The sequence below is a fragment of the Lipotes vexillifer genome, unplaced genomic scaffold (assembly GCF_000442215.2).
Source record: "Lipotes vexillifer unplaced genomic scaffold, Lipotes_vexillifer_v1.1 scaffold213, whole genome shotgun sequence".
Classification (NCBI taxonomy): domain Eukaryota; kingdom Metazoa; phylum Chordata; class Mammalia; order Artiodactyla; family Lipotidae; genus Lipotes; species Lipotes vexillifer.
Window position 1 is genome coordinate 1,796,904 of NW_006780610.1, and position 16,728 is coordinate 1,813,631.

General features: G+C 42.5%; 1 pseudogene; it reads left to right on the forward strand.

Moving 5' to 3' along the window:
- The window catches only part of LOC103090386 (signal recognition particle receptor subunit alpha pseudogene), a 7,994-nt pseudogene extending 2,741 nt beyond the window's left edge, over positions 1-5,253 (forward strand).
- Positions 5,254-16,728: the final 11,475 nt, after the last annotated feature.

Sequence of the window (16,728 nt, forward strand, 5' to 3'; positions counted from 1 at the left end):
TAATTGATGCAAGAGGGTGCTTGGTCTTGATTCGAAAATCAACAACACGGCTTCTCTCTGTATTTGAGATGCCACTCCAGTTCTCCTGGATCAGTCTGCATGTGCAGCTTTGGCAGACACAGTGATTCTAGGAACGGCTGCAAGCATCTGATGATTCCATTAGGGCTTCTGGTGAAGCTGTGCAAAATTTTTGCATATTCAAATATATAATACTTAATACATTAGTTTCCTGTTTCTCCTTGTAATACAGGAAATTCAATTCATTATTTTGAAATTCTGTGTGTAGACTGCTTTGAGGGGTATACTTCATTTGTCCCTCTGGAACCGATCTACTCTCTGCTCTTCTGCACCCTGCTACCCACCCCAGGAGGCCAACTTCCATAAATGACATCAACCAGCTCCCTTGCCCAGTGGCTTCCTGTGGGGTTCAGCCAAAGGGAGATACCGCTCCCTCCTCTTGGTCCTTCAGGCCCAGGGATGGCAGACACGTCCTCTAGTGCTTCCTCATTTCTTGTTGGTTCCCTTAACTTTGCCCAATCTTTGTCAATAATCCCTTCATAAAACTGGCCTTGATTGGACTCGGCTTGAGTGTGCCATCTGTTTCCTGCCAGACCCTGACTAATACAGTAGCTACATTATTTCTTAATTTCATTTCAGGACAGTAAAGGGCAAATTACAAAAGATTTGTTATAAAAAAGGAGTAAATCCAGAATGTGGAACATTCTACAGGATAATTGAACTGGTTTCTGCAATAAGTCAATGGTATGAAAAACAAAGGGAAGAGGAGGACTGCTGGCAATGAATAAAGTTGAAAGGATACGGCAGCAAAATATAATGTGGAGACCTGTTTGGATCCAAGTTTGAACAAATCCACTGTAATAACACATATCTGAGACATTAGGGAAAGTGTAATTATGGACTGGATATTGAATGATACCAAAGAACTATTTTAAATGCCTGTTAGGTATGGTCATGGCATTGTGGTTTTGAAAGACAATGGCCCATGTCTTTAAGAAATGCATACCAGGGGCTTCCCTGGTGGCGCAGTGGTTGGGGGTCTGCCTGCCGATGCGGGGTACGCGGGTTTGTGCCCCGGTCCGGGAGGATCCTGCGTGCCGCGGAGCGGCTGGGCCCGTGAGCCATGGCCACTGAGCCTGCACGTCCGGAGCCTGTGCTCCTCAACGGGGGAGGCCACAACAGTGAGAGGCCCGAGTAACGCAAAAAAAAGAAAAAAAAGAAAAAAAAAAAGAAATGCATACCGATCTTGCTTGAATTACAAAAGAAAGAAAAAGAAAAAAGAAATGCATACTGAAGTAGGTAGGAGTGAAATGACTGGTGTCTGGGATTTGCTTTCAAATCCCAGACTTCTGCAAAGAAAAAAGAAAAAGAGAAAAAGGGATAGAGAAAGCAAATGGGGAGTATTGTTAAATATTGAACCCAGGTAATAGATATATGGGAATACATTGTACTATTCTCTCCACTTTAGTTTGTATGTTTGACATTATTTATGATAAAACGTTTAAAAAATAAATTAAATTAAATTAAAAGGGAGTATTGGATCTGATAGGGTTGAGAGCCATCAACCAAGTGTAGACAAGAGAAGAGGTCTGAGACTGGGTCCTGGGCACTTCAGGCAGAGGTCGGGAAGATGGGAGGAAAGCCCCGGAGGGAAAAAGAGAACAAAGAGAGAAGGGTGTCCCTGTGAGGTCAAATGAGTTTCAAGGAGGAAGTGATCATCTGGGCTGTAGATAAGCAAGTAAGAGGGCAACTGACCACTGGACTTAGCAACATGGAGGTCATTGGTGACCTTGACAAGAGCAGTTTTGGTGTAATCGTTGGGGCAAAGGCTGACCGGATTAGAGTCCAACCATACCTCTCTCTAGATACTGCTCTTTTCTCTGCTCCCTGTTACAGCACTCCCTGCAGCTAGGGTAAGTGGACTGGAGTGGGTTCAAGAGAGAATGGGAGTAGACAAAGTAGAGAGAGAGGATAAAGGCAACCTTTTGAGATGTGTTGCTATAAAGTAGATTAGAAAAATGAGACGGTATCTAGAAAAAGTGTGCTGTCAGAGGAGGGATTTGGTTTGATTTTCTTTTCTTTTTTTCTTTTTTTGGCTGTGTTGGGTCTTCATTGCTGTGCGTGGGCTTTCTCCAGTTGTGGCGAGCGGGGGCTTCTCATTGCAGTGGCTTCTCTTGTTGCGGATCATGGTCTTTAGGCACGCGGGTTTCAGTAGTTGTGGATCACAGGCTCCTGAGCACAGGCTCAGTAGTTGTGGAGCATGGGCTTAGTCGCTCCGCCGCATGTGAGATCTTTCTGGACCAGGGATCGAACCCATGTCCCCTGCATTGGCAGACAGATTCTTATCCACTGTGCCACCAGGGAAGCCCTGATTTGGTTTTTAAGACAAGAGATAACATGGCCTGTTTGTAAGCTGCTGAGAATGAATCATTAGAGAGGGAGTAATGGAAGATGTGAGAGAGAGAGAGATAAAACTATTGTATGACGAATGCGCTCGAATAAAGGAGTGCAGATACTGGTGGGTAGGTTGATGTGGTGGTCGTAGAAGGTATAAGTTCTCTTTTGATTGTTTTTCTAATGAAATAAGAAGCAAGATCACCATTTGAGAGTGAGGGTGGAGAGGAGGCTTTGGAGGTTTGAGAAGACAGAGGGTGTGAGATAGTCGGTTAAGAGTGGAAGAACAAATGGACTTGGGAAATGAGTAGCATCACAGGCCCATTTATAGTGAAACTAGCCAATATCGTTGTGTCTTTTTCTCAACCATGTTGAGCCTGGGATTTGGATTTAAACAGGAATGTATCCAAGCAAGATCTATAGAGAGAAAAGAGCCCAAGAAAGTAATGATAATGATGAGACCATGGACCCCAAGAGGTAAGTAGGCAAGGTGAAGGGCAATAAAAAAGTGGTAGGGTCAATGGGCTGGAGGTCCTGAAGAGGTTAGAACGTTAATGGATTCAGGATATTTAAGAGAGTGAGCCAGAAAGATAAGCGGTGATGGTCAATAAATGGGATGCTTTAAAATAATGAAAATACCAGCTGGAACTTTAAGATCGATGAAGATGTTTTTTAAATTAAATATGGGGACGTTTCATAGAATTAATAAGTGAATTTAAAAAGGCTACTGGATACAAGGTCAATATACAAAACAAATGTATTTCTGTCGATACATACTAGCAAGAAACAATTGGAAAATGAAACTTACAAAACAATACCATTGGAGCCGGTGTCCGGGGCCACTGGTGGGACTTGTCCAGCGCTTGGCGCAGCAGGAAGCAGCAACGATCTCGGCCTGAGTTCCCGGCGCCGGCCCGGCTCCTTTCCCGCTACCGCCACGCTCAACTTCCTCACCATTTTCTCCAAAGGCGGCTTGTGCTCTGGTGCTTCCAGGGCGTGAGCGACTCATGCACCCGGCTCATTAACGCGTTGATTCGTTCGGTACTGCGGCAGGAAAGGGGAGGTAACAATTCCGTCACCCATAAGGCACTCACGCTCAGGTATAACCAGTTTGAGCTGGTGTTTGTGGTGGGTTTTCAGAAGATCCTAACACTGACATACGCAGGCAAGTTGATAGACGCTGTGCACCGGCTGTTTTGTGACAAGTACCGCACTGAGATCCAACAGCAAAGTGCCTTAAGTCTATCGAATGGCACTTTTCAATTGCCAGAATGACTTTCTGCGGCTCCTTCGTGAATCAGAGGAGAGCAGTAAGATCCGTGCTCCCACAACCATGAAGAAATTTGAAGATTCTGAAAAGGCCAAGAAACCTGTGAGGTCCATGATTGAGACAAGGGGTGAAAAGCCTAAGGAAAAAGCCAAGAACAGCAAAAAAACAAAAGATAAAAACAAGGGGACCAAGAAGGAAGGTTCTGATGGCCCTTTGGCTACCAGCAAAGCAGTCCCTGCAGAAAAGTCAGGTCTCCCAGCAGGGCCTGAGAATGGGATAGAACTTTCCAAAGAGGAACTGATCTGCAGGAAGTGAAAAGAGTTCATTCAGAAGCATGGGAGGGGTATGGAGAAGTCCGGCAAGTCCAGTAAGTCAGATGCTCCCAAGGAGAAGGGCAAAAAAGTGCCCGGGGTGTGGGCACTGGGTGGCACTGCTAACAGAGAAGTCCTGGACTGTTGCACTCCCACCACCAATGGAGGCCCCGTGGTGGCCCCAGCCAAGGGCATCAACTTGATTCAAGGTACTGGGTCTGGGAGGCAGCTTCAGGATCTGGACTGCAGCAGCTCAGATGACTAAGGGGCTGCTCAAAACTCCATCAAACCTAGTGCTACCAAGGGGAACCTGGGTGGCATGTTTGGGATGCTGAAGGGCCTTGAGGGTTCCAAGAGCTTGAGTTGTGAAGACGTGGAATCTGTGCTGGACAAGATGCATGACCATCTCGTTGCTAAGAACGTGGCAGCAGACACTGCAGTGCAACTCTGTGAATCTGTGGCCAACAAGCTGGAAGGGAAGGTGATGGGGATGTTCAGCACGGTGACTTCCAAAGCAAGCTCTCCAAGAGTCCCTGGTGCAGATTCTGCAACCACAGCACTGTGCAGACATGCTCCAGGATACCATGGATACCCAGCACCATCAGCGCCCTTACGTGGTCACTTTCTGTGGTGTGAACGACATGGGGAAGTCTATTAATCTTGCCAAGATTTCCTTCTGGCTGTTAGAGAATGGCTTCAGTGTCCTCATTGCTGCCTGCGATACATTTCGTGCCGGGGCTGTGGAGCAGCTGCAGACACACACCCGGCGTTTGAGTGCCCTACACCCCGCCGAGAATCACGGCAGCCACACCATGGTGCAGTTGTTTGAGAAGGGCTATGGCAAGGATGCTGCTGGCATTACCATGGAAGCCATTGCCTTTGCACATAACCAAGGTTTTGATGTTGTGCTGGTGGACACAGCTGGCCGCATGCAAGACAATGCCCCTCTGATGACTGCCCTGGCCAAGCTCATTACTGTCAACGCATCCGAATTGGTGCTGTTTGTGGGGGAGGCCTTAGTAGGCAATGAGGCCGTGGACCAGCTGGTCAAGTTCAACAGAGCCTTGGCTGACCATTCTATGGCCCAGACACCTCAGTGTCCTTACCAAATTTGATACCATCGATGACAAGGTGGGAGCTGCTATTTCTGTGACCTACATCACAAGCAAACCCATCGTCTCTGTGGGCACTGGCCAGATCTACTGTGACCTATGCAGTCTCAATGCCAAGGCTGTGGTGGTTGCCCTCATAAAGGCTTAATGTGGCTCTTGGCCAATACCAAATCACCACTTCCCCCCAAAGCTCCCATCCCTGTATCAAGAACGTGCTCTAGAGCATGTGAGCAACTTGTCTTCAGTGTCGTTCAAAGGCAGAGTGAGAGGAGCTCCGGGTGGGGGCTTGCAGCCCCTCCTAACCCCACTCCCAGTTCAGCCCAGCCTCCATCTGCAAGGAGGACCTAATCATGTTACAATCACTGCCCATTACCCGCCCCCATCCCCACGCTCCTCCCCCTTCCTACTCAGGCATCCCTTCACTCTGCCTACAGACTTGGTCTCATTACAGCTTTGACCAATGGTTAGGAGATCCAACACCAGAGCTTTGCTAGCCAAGTGTGGTCATGGGGATGTCCAAGCATCATCCCCAGCTCCATTAGATAAAGGGACTTCCAGAGCCATCTCTGGGTCTTGAGTGGCACCTCTCCCTAGGATACACAGCTTTCAGGTCCCTGGGGCCAGGGACCCCCAGGGACTGTGGCACACTGTGTCAGCGTATGGCCTGTTCTTAATTGCTGCTAATTCGAGGATGACCCCTGTCTCTGTTTCCCCAAAGCATCAGCTAGGCCAGAGTGATGTGTTACAGATCAGTGAAAGAGGAGTCCCTGCTTCCCCCAGAGATAAAGGGAGCCGAGCTGCAGTGCTGCACTGGGCTTCTCAGCCTCCAAGATCTCCTCGCCCTTCCAGAATCCAGACATAACTTTGCATGTTCCCCTTCCCGGGAGAAAACCAACTGTCAGAGACGAGACACATTGCCCCCTCCCCATTCTTCACCTGAGATGGGTCCTGGCTTTTCCTCATCCTTTTCTACAGTGCCTGGTAGACAAGTGCTATGTTGAATACAGACCTTGTTAAGACTTGTCCTGTAGCTTGGTATTACAGATGTGCTATTAGTGCAATAAGGTGAAGGTTGTCTGCCCAGAGAAATACATAATTTATATAAGAAAATAAATTTCATAAATAAAAAAATCAATACTATTTGTAACTGCATGAAAAATATTAAATACCTAGGAATAAATCTATTGAAAGGTGTGCAAGACCTTGACACTGAAAACTATAAAATATATCTGGAGAAAAATTAAAGATTACCTCAGTAAATGGACAGATATTCCATGTTCATAAATTGGAAGACTCAATATTGTTATTGATTTTTTCTATAGGTCTATAGGTTTTTTCTATAGGTCTATAGGCTCAATGCAATCCAATTAAAATTCCCACAAGCCATGTGTGTAGTATGTGTGTGTGTGATTGTGTGTAAATTGACAAGGTGATAGCAAAATTTACGTGATAATTAAGGGACCTAGAATACCCAAGAACTCTTTTTTTTTTTTTTTTTTGGTCTGCTTTGGGTCTTCGTTACTGTGCGCAGGCTTTCTCTAGTTGTATCCTCTAGTTGTGGAGAGCCGGGGCTGCTCTTTGTTGTGACGCACGGGCTCCTCATTGCGGTGGCTTTCTTGTTGCGGAGCACAGGCTCTAGGCGTGCAGTCTTCAGTAGTTGCAGCATGAAGCCTTGGTAGTTGTGGCTCGCGGGCTCTAGAGCGCAGGCTCAGTAGTTGTGGCGCACGGGCTTAGTTGCTCTGAGGCATGTGGGATCTTCCCGGACGAGGGCTCGAACCTGTATCTCCTGCATTGACAGGTGGATTCTTAACCACTGCACCACCAGGGAAGCCCAGAATATACAAGAACTCTTGAAAACAATTTGGAAGACTTACGTCACCAGATTTCAAGATTTACTATAAAGCTATAGTAATTAATAGCAGGGACCTTTTGGAGCAAATACGGTCACTGGAACAGAATAAAGAGTCTAGAATGGACCCACACGTGTATGCTCTCTTGATTTTCATCAAAGGTGTCACTGTAACTAAGTAGAGGAAGGATGGCGTTTTAATAAATGATATTGGAACACTTAGATGTATGTGGAGAAAAAAGAACCCTGACCCTGAAACTATACACAAAAAATAATTCTAAGGTGGATCATAGACCTAAGTATCAAAACTTCAACACTCAAACTTCTAAATAAATACATAGAGTTTTTTTGATATTGGGGTAGGTAAAGATTTCTTAATCAGATCACAAAATGCACTTAGCTATTAAAAAATTGATAAATTGGACTTAAAAACATCTAATCATCAACAGATACCATTAAGAAAACAAATCAGCAAGGCAGAGACTGATAAATCATATCCAGAATATAGAAAGAACCCTTATAAATCGTTAAGAAAAATACAAACATTCAATTCAAAATGAGTAAAAGACTTGGAACAAGCATTTCACAAAGGACAAATGGCCAGTAATGTATGAAACTGCTTAAAATAATATCTCATCAAAGAGTGCAAGTCAAAGTGACAATGAGATACTTGATACATTCAGAAGAATGGCTTTAAAAAAAACCTGTCATCTAGGGTTGCTGAGGATGTGGACTAACTTGAATTTTCATATGTTATTATTTGGCAGTTTCTTAAAAAGCCAGACATACATCTACACTATGACGCAACAATTCCACATGCAGACATACACCCAAGAAAGATTAGTTCATATGTCTGTCAGAAGTCTGGTACAAGAATGTTCATAGCAACTTTAGTCAACAGCCAAAATTGGACAAAATCCAAATATCCATCAACAGGAGAATAAAACACTTTGTGATGTATTCACAAAATGAAATATTACCAGCAATAATCAAAATGAAAAAAAATACTAGTATACAGAACAACACAGATAAATTTCAAAAACATTGTGCTAAGACAAAGAAACCAGACACAGAAGAATACATACTATACGGTTCCATTCATAAGAAGTTCAAGAATAGGCAAAACTAGCCTATGGTGACAGAAATCAGAATAGTCATTACCTCTGGTGGATTGGGTATTGATTGAAAAAGGCACAAGGAAACTTCCAGGGAGGTAGAAATGTTCTATATCTTGAACTGGGTGGAGGCTATGTGGATGTATACATAGGGAAAAGTTGAGCTGTGCAGTTAAGATTTGTGCATTTTCCTATATGAAATTTACCATAATAAAAAAAATTTTAAATAAGGAGCTTCCTTTATAATTACAAAAGCAAATAAACGCATGCTCTTTACAGGAAATTAAAGCAACTAAAGGAGTAAAACAAAGCCTTGAACCCATTTCTGGGGACATGGGTCTATCTTCAACTCTGCAGGTTTGAGATGAGATTGAGGGAGGTTGTGTTTTGTGCAGACTCCAAAGGCAGATCCAGGGTATGTGGGGGGCAAACCACAAGCACCCAGTTTCCATTTAGGATGAGGAATATCTTTTTTACACCTTTCTTTAGAAATAAAAAGACTGACTTGAACCATAATGAACTGTCTGCCAACGGCGTGTGTGAGCAAAATGCAGCCAGCCAGCCACAGGCAGGAATGTCGTTGCTGCGTCCAAGCGTCAGGTGGCAGTTGGATTAGACAACCTAGTCTCTTCCCTTGTGGCCTCTGTGCATGGGTCCCTTCAATAAATAGCAGGGAGTGGATCTGCATCTCGCCTGGGTGTTAACAGAAAAGACCAAACCCACCTGCTAGGAAACTAGCTCTGGAGTCTGGGCCCTGGTGGAAGTAAAGGGGAAGGGACTGACACAGGACAGGAGTCTTGGTCCTTCAGAAACTGACAATTTCGCTCAGAACTATAAACAATGAATTCTGGGGAACAAGACGTTAACAAGGAAAAACCAACAGGAAGCTACTGAAAAGATGAAAACCTGAACCAAGAAAACTGCAGTGGGGATGAAGGAGATGGAGATCAGTTCCTCAGCCCTGAGACATGACTGTTACTTCTTCATCCCTATGCCCAGCCATACCCCTCCCTCAGCAAGCTCTCCTCTAAACTGTTCTTGTGTTCTGCAAATTTACCATTTACCCCCTTTAAAAATTATGATGTATTTCAGACATACAGAGGCTATAAGGACTAATGTAATAAACACCTGTGAAACCACTACCCTGTTAAGGAAATAAAGCATTAATACTGAAAAAACAAAAAAAGAAAGAAAGAAAGAAACTGACAATTTGGAGGGAAAACAAAAATAACTCTGAGCGTGGGAGTGAGAACTAGATTCCATTCTGCTTCTGTCTCTGGTTGGCTGTGTGACCTTGTGTGACTCCATTGCCCTCTCTGAACCTGCAGGCTGACCTGGGTGGTTCCCCTACCTTCCCCATTACAGATGTCCTTTGAGGCTGCAGGGGGGTCCTAAGGGAAAGGTACTGGGTTGAGTGACTGCGGTGACTGCCATGGGAGACAGAGAGACTTCAGGCCTCATCTCTCATCTCTGATGAACCACTGTAAGGGCAGACAGTCCTGCCCCCTCCTTGCTTCTCTGACCTAGGTCACCCCAAGATATCCCAGACTCCCTCCAAGCTATCCAGGCCATACTGGGTCACCTTAGAGTGGGGACCCAGTCCACCCACCCCAGGTCATTTTCAACAGGATCTCTGCCAGACAGAAGGTAACTTCTTGGATGGGTGAGCAATCAGAACTTACTCAAGGCTGGGCCACTTTAGGGCTTAGGCCTCACCCCGGAAAATGGAAAGCACTTTAGGCCATAGCAATCGGGCACTTCCTTGATTGCCCTGGAGATGTGAGCCCCACCCTGCCTCTCATAGCTGCCCTGGAGAAAAAGAGGGAGGCCCTAGAAAGCCACAGGAGCAGAAACAAGGGAAACCAGAGGCCAGGGACTCTGGTACAAATTGTTGGACTGCTTGCCTACTGTCTAGAACTTGTCTCAGTGGATCTGGAACATCGATGGCCATTCTGATCGCCTTGACCACCTTTGAGAGAACCCCTTTACTCGTATCAAAACGGTCCCTTTTGGTCCTTTGCCCTGGACCTTTGACATTCTGGACTAGTTCTGTTCTCACTTGTGGCTGAATGTAACATGTGTACAATAAATCATCTCTTTTGCTGTCTTAGCTGAAGAAAAAAAACAAAAGAGGGAGGCTCTGGATCTCATACAAAACACCCAGTCCTAAACCTTCCCTGGTTCTCTACCGCCTCTGTCATTGCTGCTGCTTTCTTCTCCCCTCTACTGCCCCGCTTCTTGGGTTTACAAATGAATTTTAGCAAGTAGGAAAATTTGCAAACACGGAATCTGCAAATAATGAGAATCAACTGTATGTTGCACTGGCGGGTACTGGAGTAACCTCTGAGTCAGCCTGGAAGAGTCAGGGAAGATTCCCAAAGAGATGAGACTTTGGCTGTGACCTGAAATACAGAGTGGGCTAGACAGGGGATCTGTGACCAAATAGGTAATGTGGTGTAACTGAGAGCTATTTTTTTTCCTATTCCTAGGTAATCTGTTGCTCTCATAAGTGTGGTCTTCTCTTTCCCCTTATCTTCTAACTTAGTGCTGGACAATAGAACTTTGTGCAATGATGGATATGTTCTATAATTACACGAATACAATAGCCACTAAGCACACGTGGCTATTGAGAACTTAAAATGTAAGCAGTAGGACTGAGAAACCGAATTTTTTTTCATTTAATTTTAATTATTTTGCATTTAAATTCAAATAGCCACACATGGTAGTGGTTATCATGTCAAACGATGCAGTTGTTTTTTTTTTTAACATTTTTATTGGAGTATAATTGCTTTACAATGGTGTGTCAGTTTCTGCTTTATAACAAAGTGAATCAGTTATACATATACATATATCCCCATACCTCCTCCCCCTTTTGTCTCCCTCCCACCCACCCTATCCCACCCTTCTAGCTGGTCACAAAGCACCGACTGCTTCCCACTAGCTATCTATTTTACATTTGGTAGTGTATATATGTCCATATACACACTAGCACCCTCTTACTTTGTCCCAGCTTACCCTTCCCCCTCCCCATGTCCTCAAGTCCATTCTCTAGTAGGTCTGCGTCTTTATTCCCATCTTGCCCCTAGGTTCTTCATGGCCTTCTTTTTTTTTTAGATTCCATATATATGTGTTAGCGTACGGTATTTGTTTTTCTCTTTCTGACTTACTTCACTCTGTATGACAGACGCTAGGTCCATCCACCTCACTACAACTCAATTTTGTTTCTTTTTATGGCTGAGTAATATTCCATTGTATATATGTGCCACATCTTCTTTACCCATTCATCTGTCAATGGACACTTAAGTTTGCTTCCATGTCCTGGCTATTGTAAATAGAGCTGCAATGAACATTCTGGTACATGCCCCCCTTTTTTTTTAATAAATTTATTTATTTTATTTATTTTTGGCTGTGTTGGGAGTTCGTTGGTGCGCACGGGCTTTCTCTAGTTGTGGAGAGCGGGGGTTACTCTTCGTTGCAGTGAACAGGCTTCTCGTTGCAGTGGCTTCTCTCGTTGTGGAGCATGGGCTGTAGGCACATGGGTTTCCGTAGTTGCAGCACATGGGCTCAGTAGTTGTGGTTCATGGGCTCTAGAACACAGGCTCAGTAGTTGTGGCACATGGGCTTAGCTGCTCCGTGGCATGTGGGATCTTCCCAGACCAGGGCTCAAACCCATGTCCCCTGCACTGGCAGGCGGATTCTCAACCACTGTGCCACCAGGGAAGCCCACATGACCCTTTTGAATTATGGTTTTCTCAGGGTATATGCCCAATAGTGGGACTGCTGGGTCGTATGGTAGTTCTATTTCTGTTTTTTTAAAGAACCTCCATACTGTTCTCCATAGTGGCTGTATCAATTTACATTCCCACCAACAGTGCAAGAGGATTCCCTTTTCTCCACACCCTCTCCAGCATTTATTGTTTGTAGATTTTTTTATGATGGCCATTCTGACTGGTGTGAGATGATATCGCATTGTAGTTTTGATTTGCATTTCTCTAATGATTAATGATGTTGAGCATTCTTTCATGTGTTTGTTGGCAATCTGTATATCTTCTTTGGAGAAATGTCTATTTAGGTCTTCTGCCCATTTTTGGATTGGGTTGTTTGTTTTCTTCGTCTTGAGCTGGCTGAGCTGTTTATATATTTTGCAGATTAATCCTTTGTCTGTTGATTCGTTTGCAAATATTTTCTCCCATCCCGAGGGTTGCCTTTTCATCTTGTTTGCAGTTTCCTTTGCTTTGCAAAAGCTTTTAAGTTTCATTAGGTCCCGTTTGTTTATTTTTGTTTTTATTTCCCTTACTCTAGGAGGTGGATCAAAAAAGATCTTGCTGTGATTTATGTCAAAGAGTGTTCTTCCTATGTTTTCCTCTAAGAGCTTTATAGTGTCCAGTCTTACATTAAGTCTCTAATCCATTTTGAGTTTATTTTTGTGTATGGTGTTAGGGAGTGTTCTAATTTCATTCTTTTATATGTAGCTGTCCAGTTTTCCAAGCACCACTTATTGAAAAGACTGTCTTTTCTCCACTGTATATCTGTGCCTCCTTTGTCATAGATTAGTTGACCACAGGTTCTTGGGTTTATCTCTGGGCTTTCTATCCTGTTCCACTGATCTATATTTCTGTTTTTGTGCCAATACCATATTGTCTTGATTACTGTAGCTTTGTAGTATAGTCTGAAGTCAGAGAGTCTGATTTCTCCAGCTCCATTTTTTGCCCTCAAGGCTGCTTTGGCTATTCGGGGTCTTTAGTGTCTCCATACAAATTTTAAGATGTTTTGTTCTAGTTCTGTAAAAAAGGCCACTGGTAGTTTAATAGGAATTACATTGAATCTGTAGATTGCTTTGGATAGTATAGTCATTTTCACAATATTGATTCTTCCAATCCAAGCACATGGTATATCTCTCCATCTGTTTGTGTCATCTTTGATTTCTTTCATCAGTGTCTTATAGTTTTCTGAGTACAGGTCTTTTACCTCCTTAGGTAGGTTTATTCCTAGGTATTTTATTCTTTTTGTTGCAATGGTGAATGGGATTGTTTCCTTAATTTCTCTTTCTGATCTTCTGTTGTTAGTGTATAGGAATGCAAGAGATTTCCATGCATTAGTTTTGTATCCCGCGACTTTACCAAATTCATTATCTCTAGTAGTTTCCTGGTGGCATCTTTAGGAATCTCTCTATATAGTATCATGTCACCTGCAAACAGTAACAGTTTTACTTCTTCTTTTCCAATTTGGATTCCTTTTATTTCTTTTTCTTCTCTGATTGCTGTGGCTAGGACATCCAAAACTATGTTGAATAATAGTCATAAGACTGGACATCCTTGTCTTGTTCCTGATCTTAGAGGAAATGCTTTCAGTTTATCACCATTGAGAATGACCTTTGCTGTGGGTTTGTCATATATGGCCTTTATTATGTTGAGGTAGGTTCCCTCTATGTCCACTTTCTGGAGAGTTTTTATCATAAATGGGTGTTGAATTTAGTCAAAAGTTTTTTCTGCATCTATTGAGATGCAGTGCTTGTCATTGGTCTGTTCATATTTTCTATTGCTTCCTGGTTCTGTCTTGGTAGGTTATACATTTCTAAGAATTTGTCCATTTCTTCCAGGTTGTCCATTTTATTGGCATAGGTTGCTTGCAGTAGTCTCTTATGATGCTTTGTATTTCTGTGGTGTCTGTTGTAACTTCTCTTTTTTCATTTCTAATTTTATTGATTTGAGTCCTCTCCCTCTTTTTCTTGATGAGTCTGGCTAAGGTTTATCAATTTTGTTTACCTTCTCAAAGAACCAGCTTTTAGTTTGATTGATCTTTGCTACTGTTTTCTTTGTTTCTATTTCATTTATTTCTGCTCTGATCATTATGACTTCTTTCCTTCTACAAACTTTGGGTTTTGTTTTTTCTTCTTTTTCTAGTTCCTTTCTCTAACCTTCCTTTAAGGTTAGATTGTTTATTTGAGATTTTTCTTGTTTCTTGAGGTAGGCTTGTATTGCTATAAACTTCCCTCTTCGAACTGCTTTTGCTGCATCCCATAGGTTTTGGATCGTCGTGTTTTCATTGTCATTTGCCTCTAGGTAATTTTGATTTCCTCTTTGACTTCTTCAGTGATCTCTTGATTATTTGGTAAGTGATTGTTTAGCCTCCATGTGTTTGTGTTTTTTACGTTTTTTTCCCTGTAATTTATTTCTAATCTCATAGCGTTGTGGTCAGAAAAGATGCTTGATATGATTTCAATTTTCTTAAATTTACCGAGGCTTGATTTGCTACCCAAGTTGTGATCTATCTTGGAGGATGTTCTGTGTGCACTTGAGAAGAAAGTGTAATCTGCTGTTTTTGGATAGAATGTCCTATAAATATCAATTAAATCTATCTGGTCTATTGTGTCATTTAAAGCTTGTGTTTCCTTATTAATTTTCTGTCTGGATGATCTGTCCATTGGTGTAAGTGAGGTGTTGAAGTCTGCCACTATTATTGTATTACTGTCGATTTCCTCTTTTATAGCTGTTAGCAGTTGCCTTATATATTGAGGTGCTCCTATGCTGGGTGCATATATATTTATAATTGTTATATCTTCTCCTTGGATTGATCCCTTAATCATTATCTAGTGTCCTTCTTTGTCTCTTGTAACATTCTTTATTTTAAAATCTATTTTATCTGATATGAGTATTGCTACTCTAGCTTTCTTTTGATTTCCATTTACATGGAATATCTTTTTCCATCCCCTCACTTTCAGTCTGTATGTCCCCAGGTCTGAAGTGGGTCTCTTGTAGACAGCGTATATATGGTTCTTGCTTTTATATCCATTCAGTGATCCTGTGTCTCTTGGTTGGAGCATTTAATCCATTCACATTTAAGGTAATTATCGATACGTATGTTCCTATTACCATTTTCTTAATTGTTATGTGTTTGTTTTTGTAGGTCCTTTTCTTCTCTTGTGTTTCGCACTTAGAGAAGTTCCTTTAGCATTTGTTGTAGAGCTGGTTTGGTGGTGCTGAATTCTCTTAGCTTTTGCTTGTCTGTAAAGCTTTTGATTTCTCCATCAAATCTGAATGAGATCCTTGCCAGGTAGAGTAATCTTGGTTGTAGGTTCTTCCTTTTCATCACTTTAAATATATTGTGCCACTCCCTTCTGGCTTGTAGAGTTGCTGCTGAGAAATCAGCTGTTAACCTTATGGGAGTTCCCTTGTATGTTATTTGTCATTTTTCCCTTGTTGCTTTCAATAAGTTTTCTTTGTCTTTAATTTTTGTCAATTTGATTACTATGTGTCTTGGCGTGTTTCTCCTTGGTTTTATCCTGCCTGGGACTCTCTGCACTTCCTGCACTTGGGTGGCTATTTCCTTTCCCATGTTTGGGATTTTTTTGACAATAATCTCTTCAAATATTTTCTCTGGTCCTTTCTCTCTCACTTCTCCTTCTGGGACCCCTATAATGCAAATCTTGTTGCATTTAATATTGTCCCAGAGGTCTCTTAGGCTGTCTTCATTTCTTTTCATTCTTTTTTCTTTATTCTGTTCTGTGGCAGTGATTTCCACCATTCTGTCTTCTGGGTCACTTATCCTTTCTTCTGCCTCAGTTATTCTGCTTGATGCCTTCTAGTGTAGTTTTCATTTCAGTTATTGTATTGTTCATCTCTGTTTCTTTGTTCTTTAATTCTTCTAGGTCTTTGTTAAACATTTCTTGCATCTTCTCAATCTTTGCCTCCTTTTTTTTTTGAGGTCCTGGATCATCTTCACTCTCATTATTCTGAATTCTTTTTCTGGAAGGTTGCCTATCTCCACTTCATTTAGTTGTTTTTCTTGGGTTTTATCTTGTTCCTTCATCTGGTACAAAGTCCTCTGTCTTTTCATTTTGTCTCTCTTTCTGTGAATGTGGTTTTCCCTCCACACACTGCAGAATTGTAATTCTTCTTGCTTCTGCTGTCTGCCCTCTCTGTATTGATTTTTGTATGTTAACTTTATATCCCATATCCTTATGGACTTTTCTTGTTTAGAGGAGTTTTTCAGTTGATTCACTTGGGTTCTCTTGGAATACAATCATTGGCAAATAAATATAATTTTACCTACTTTCCAATTTTATTTATTTTTTTATCTAATTGCATTGGCTAATATCTCCAATGAAAGGTTACATAGTAATAGTGGTGATAGTGCATATCTTTGTTTCTGATTTAGTCGAATTTCTGAGTGTGATTTCTTCTTTTTTTTATATGAAAATGATACAAACAGGTGACAAATGAATTGTTTTGTCCCCCAAGCTTGCTCCTCCTCCTGTGCTCCCTCTATTATGGAGGGAGCTCCTCTATTGCTCCCTCTCTGTTCCCTAAATTGGAAATCTAGGCATTGGACTTCCCTGGTGGTACAGTGGTTAAGAATCTGGCTGCCAATGCAGGGGACATGTGTTCGAGCACTGGTCCCGGAAGATCCCACATGCTGTGGAGCAACTAAGCCCGTGTACCACAACTACTGAGCCTGTGTGCCACAATTAGTGAAGCCCGCATGCCTAGAGTCCATGCTATGCAAGAAGAGAAGCCACCACAATGAGAAGCCCTCTCATCACAACGAAGAGTAGCACCCCTTGCCTCAACTAGAGACATCCCACGCACAGCAATGAAGACCCAATGCAGCCAAAAATAAATAAATAAATTTATTAAGAAAAAAAGAAATCTAAACATCA